The following is a 4,337-nucleotide window of genomic DNA, read 5'->3' as shown; positions in this document are numbered from 1 at the left end:
GTTCCCGGCCTCCTCAAGTGAACTGGGCAGACCCTGGGGCTGGTGGGGGAACTCTCCGGTTTCCAGGCAAGGCGGCTTCCGATTGATGTCCTTTCTCCCCCCGCACTTCCCCCACACCAGGCCCTGGCCCCGATCTCCCTGTAAGATCTCTTGGTCAAGGGCGAGGACAGACGTCTTGAAACATAAACCCAGCTGGCAGCGTCTTTGTTCCTCAGGGACACACATGCAGGCGCAGCTCAGAGCCTGGCCATGTTGTCAGGCCTGCCTGCTAAGCTGACTTCAAGGGAGAACCCTCCCTGGGGAGCTGGGACGCAGACTTTGGGGAGGTATTGCAGATCCAGGCTGTAGCTAGCCCTGGTGGGTTTTCTGCATGACCCTAGGCAGGGCTCTCTGCCAGCCTCAGTTTCCCCATTTGCAAAATGTGGGAGGTGGGGAGGAAGGCTGGAGGTTGGGAAAGGCTTCGTGCCTGGAGGCTGGCGGCAGCAGACGTGATGAGAAGTGGTTGGATTCTGGTTCTGTTTTGAAGGTGGGGCCAACAGGATTTGTTCTCTTTTTGCATATGGGGTGTGAGGGGAAGGAGGCCCAAGAATGACTGCTGGGGGTTTGGCTGGAGCACTTGGAAGGCTGGAGGGGCTGAATGCTGACATGAAGAGAGACCTGGGGTTCAGATTTGGGCCTGTTTATGCTCCTAGTGGAAATACTGAGTGGATGGGCAGATATTTGGGTCTGGAGTTCTGGGGAGTGGCCATGGCTGGAGATCCACATTTGGGCATCATCACTAAGACAGTGGGTGAGTAAAGAAGACCAAAGCCTGGGCCTGGGGCACTCCTGTCTTGGAGATTGGGGAGATGAAGCTTAGAGGAGACGCAGGAGACAGACGGAATGGCCAGGGAGACAGGAGGGAGGTTGGCGGTCCTGGCTATTGCCAAGTGAAGGCAGGATGCACAGGATCACCGCAGGCAACTTACTGTCCCCTGAGCTTCAGCGTCACTTCCTGCATGTGGGCAGCACCAGTAACCAACAGATGAGCAAGTGGGGTATCCCCAGTGCCTGGCCAGGGCAGATGGAGCCAAAACAGAAGCAGTGGTTCATTACCCGGATCTTGCTGTGGCTTGGGGGGTGACCACACAAGGCAAAGGGTGTAAGAGGTTGTCATCTGGATCTCTGTATGCATGGGAGAGACCCAGACTCAGCGCCAGTGCCTTCCCTCCCTGGAGCCAGCTGAGGACTGAGACTCCAGCCGGAGGGGCTGCGGCAGAGCGGGGCCTTGCACAGGCTTTGGAGAAGTGAAGACACGTCCACAGGGGTGGGATGGCATGGATGACCACTCTGGGGCTGGACTAGTCCTGAGTGGGAAGAAGGAGGGCTTTTGTGGCCATTCTCCAGGCGGGGTGGGGGGGGGGTGGCCAGAGCCACAGTCACCAGCTGCAAGGAACCTCAAGATAAGTCTTCTGGTATGTTTTGCAGATGAGGAAATTCAGAGATGGGAAGGGCCTTCCTGTGGTCGCAGAGCTGATAATGGGCTGGGGGAGCTGGAGCCTCCCCGGGTGGGGCCCCTGCCAGCCTCTCTGGTGAAAACCCCCAGCCTCCCTGGAAGGAGCCCCTGGAATATGCACTCTCCAGGCCCAGGGCTCCCCTGCTTCACAGCTCTCAGCAAACCCCTCAGTCCACAAAACCAATCCCTGGTTCCTTGCCTAGAACACAAGGCCCGTCCCCATAGACACAAGTGATTCTTATAACAGCATTTCCTGCAACTCCCAGCTGCTCAGCCCTCCTGGCCTCTGGGCATCTGTTGATCTTCCCTGGCCGGGAGTGCTGTTTTCCCTGCTGGAATCTCACACAACCTTCACAGCCCTCTCCACAAAACCTTCCCCAGTGCTCTGGGTGGAAAGGATCTCCCCCTCTTTGGGCTCCCCACAACCCTTTGAACATTTAAAGCAGCCATCACCCTCCTTCTCAAGCTGCCAGCCAATGGTCTCTTCTGCAAAAGCCAGATAAGTGGCTGCCTCCTCCAGGAAGCCCTCCCCAACTACCCTCAGCCTGGACCAGGGGCCTCCGCTGGGTTCCCACAGCCTCTGTGCTCCCTCCAGTTCTTCTCCGAGCCAAGGTGTTGTAGAGGCCTGTGTTATGTCATATCATCCGTCTCCCCCACATGTCTGTGGGCTTTTCATGAACTGGGACCAGCTCTGTGCACCCATGGGCCCTGGGATCTGGGGGGCAGCACAACAGGTCTGGGTGTAAATCATACCTCTGAAATGTTGGATTTGGGAGTATTCTTTGGACCTCTGTCAGGACAAGTAAATGGGGAAACCAGACCAGGGACCCAGAATGGCTCTCAGAGAGGGTGGCCACATGAGCTAAGTGCTACCATTTATTGTGCACCTGCTGTGTGACTTTCTAAAAACATTGGCCCAAGTCACCACAGCAGCCCTCTGAAGTGAGTATTGTTACCATTGACGCAGGAGGAAACTGAGGCTCTGTAAGGAAAGGCGCTCGCTCCAGCCCCCAGGAAAGCTCCCAGCACAGCAAGGCTCTGAGCGCAGGTGCGTCCCTGCTCATGCATCCGCACTCCCAGCAGGTGCAGAGGAGCTCCGTGGAGAGCTGAGGAGGGCTGGGAGGGGAGCCCTCAAGCTCAGGACAGGAGACTCTGGGGGTCCCTGACTCAACGGGCCAGTGGCCAGTCCCCACCTCTGTGACAAAGCCCTGAATCTTTCTGGCAGGCCAGGAGCTGGACAACCAAGCGGCAGTGGGAGCTGGTCCCGGTGCTGCCCCTTGCCCCCAGGTCAGGGCTCTGAGAATGCAACCAGCTTCAGCCCTGCTCCGGGGAGATGGAGGCTCGGGCCTCCGCCAGGTGCATCACAGGGGCCTGGAGGCTCCCAGGACCACGGAGCTCTGGTAGCTCAGGATCTCATCGTATTCAGAGATTTAGAACTGTCAAATCTTGGTACCCAGGAATTGTAGAATAGGAGCCCTAAACCACTGCCTTGCAAGCCCTGTAGAAACCTCTAGGCCAATGCCCAACCCGAAGAATTGGACGGCTTCGTACTGATCTGAGGGTGTCAGGATTCTTGTCCCCAGCAGGCTTCCCTTCCCAGGCCCTGTTCCATCTCCCTCCTATGTAAGGGGCAGCCGTCCCAGACAGGGCTCTGTGAGGCTTGGAGAGCCCCCAAAAGATGGAGACTCCCCAGTGATGACAGCACCAGCCACTCCGAGGCGGCTCGGAACCAAGTGTGGGAGGCTGGCTGGAGACACAGGAGAGACGGGCTTGAGGAGGGAGACAAGCAGGCGGCAGAGCGGAAACAGGAACTCCTGAAAAGAAGGAGAGATTAGTTTGGTGGGAAAGGAGAGAGTGTACAGATAAGGCCCCGTGAGGAGGCCTGGCCGGGCCAGAGGAACAACCAGGGGCCCAGGCCCAGCTCTGAGCAAGCTGCTAGTCTGTGGTTCCTGAGGTTGCAGAGACCAGCCACCAGGTTACACAGACCAGGCCCCAGCACAATGCAGGCTGTTCAGCCCAGAACCCAGACCCAGGAGGCTGGACGGGGTAAGGGGAGTTTGGGGCTAGGAGGTAGGAGTGCTACCTTTTTCTACCTAGGTAGAAAAAGTGCATCTTTTCTACCTTCTTGCTGTGTGACTCCAGGCAACCACTGACCCTCTCTGGGCCTCTTCAGCAGTTGTCTTGTCCAATTCATATTCCTTACCATTGTAAGGGATATGACCCAGTATCTCTGTTTTATTGATGAGGAAACTGAGGCTCAGAGAACCTCAGATTTGGGCTGCGTGGCTGCAACGGTTGGGCTTGGTCTCAGCCTCCGCAATGGGCATCCCAGGGATGAAGGTGGCCCCTGACTGAGTGGGATTTTTTTTTTTTTTTTTTGAGGAGTTTTGCTCTTGTTACCCAGGCTGGAGTGCAATGGCACCATCTCGGCTCACCGCAACCTCCGCCTCCTGGGTTCAAGCAATTCTCCTGCCTCAGCCTCCCGAGTAGCTGGGACTACAGGCGTGCGCCACCATGCCCAGCTAATTTTTGTATTTTTAGTGGAGACGGGGTTTCACCATGTTGACCAGGATGGTCTCGATCTCTTGACCTCGTGATCCACCCGCCTCAGCCTCCCAAAGTGCTGGGATTACAGGCGTGAGCCACCGCGCCCAGCTGAGTGGGATTTTTGACTGGGGATCATTGGAGGGCCTTGCAAGAGAGGAACAGGGAACAATTCAAGACTGAGCAGCTCCTAGTATCTGTTGCAGGACCTGGGAAGTGCAGTCCAGGCGCACTGCACGGGAAGGGGCGCCCATCAGGATCAGGCCGTGGCTCAGCCAGCACATTCCCGCCCTGTCCT

The sequence above is a fragment of the Sapajus apella genome, unplaced genomic scaffold, assembly GCF_009761245.1.
Source record: "Sapajus apella isolate SASKATOON/1434 unplaced genomic scaffold, GSC_monkey_1.0 scaffold106, whole genome shotgun sequence".
In the NCBI taxonomy this organism is placed as follows: Eukaryota; Metazoa; Chordata; class Mammalia; order Primates; family Cebidae; genus Sapajus; species Sapajus apella.
This window is presented reverse-complemented; position numbering follows the sequence as displayed.